Source organism: Echinops telfairi, unplaced genomic scaffold, assembly GCF_000313985.2.
Source record: "Echinops telfairi isolate 266 unplaced genomic scaffold, ASM31398v2 ScPeMD7_23;HRSCAF=83, whole genome shotgun sequence".
Lineage (NCBI taxonomy): Eukaryota > Metazoa > Chordata > Mammalia > Afrosoricida > Tenrecidae > Echinops > Echinops telfairi.
The window spans coordinates 66,168,809-66,169,931 of record NW_022103920.1 but is presented as its reverse complement, the minus strand read 5'-3'; positions in this window follow the sequence as shown (position 1 = coordinate 66,169,931).

The window sequence follows — 1,123 nt, the reverse complement described above, 5'->3', positions numbered from 1 at the left end:
ATCGGTTCCCCCTTTCTACCCCACCCTCCTGGTCTCAAAATGTACTCTTGAATGGAGAGCCACTAAAACAAAGGAAAGGAAAGAGCTGAACAGAAATCTTAAAAGGGCAGCCTCTGAGGACGCGGTATGAGAGGTAAATGTGCAAAACCTGAAGTTAGAACACAAAAGGGAAGACTATCCTCAGCATTTCTCAAGCTGATGGAATTGAAACAAAACCTTAAGCCACAAAGTGCAATCTTGAAGATTTTTATGGAAAAATATTGAAAAACATAAGAAGCATCAAGAGAGATGTAAGGAAAGTACAGAGTCATTGTACCAAAAGGGTTTTGCCAGCATGGAGTCATTTCCAGAGGTAGCTTGTGTTTAAGAACCAATGGTCCTGAGGGACCATTGCAAGCTGCCCTGAAGGGAGGTGTGAAAAAAACAGGACCTGAAATGGACAGAATGCCAATCAACATGTATGGAAAATCTGCTGCTGTGCTGGGAGTACTCATTAGTCTATGCCAAGAAATTAGGAAAACAGCTGCTAAGTAACTGATTACTCCTATTGGAGTTCTCTCTTTCTGCTGGTTCCAACCAAAATATGACCCAAAAGACTGTAGGAATGGTCTGATAATACCAGTAAGATCACATGCATGTAAAATATTGCTGAAGGTAATTCAAAAAGAATCTACAGTGGCCAGAAATTTAAGTCATTTAAAAGAGGACGTGCCGGGATGGATATCATTCAGGTTCTTGACTGAACATAGAGAATACAAGGAAATGTTTACTTATGCTTTCTCGATTTTGTAACAGTATTCAACTGTGTGGATCAAATGAACTACGGATAGCATTTTAAAGAATGGGAATTCTAAAGCACTCCATTGGGCTCTTACAGAACCTTTGCATAGAGCAAGAGGCAATTGTTGGGACGGAACAAGGAGAGGCTGGATGGTTTGAAATCAGGAAAGGCATGAATCAGAATTAGCTTTAAAGTTAAAGGAAAGAGCAATTTGCCTTAAAAGAAAAACAACAGCTACATATGATTAATCCAGGACACAGGAAGATCAGTGAAACTAAATAGAAATCAGAAATTGACTCAATATTTTTAGATGCATAGAGCAGGAATGAAAGATTGCTGTTT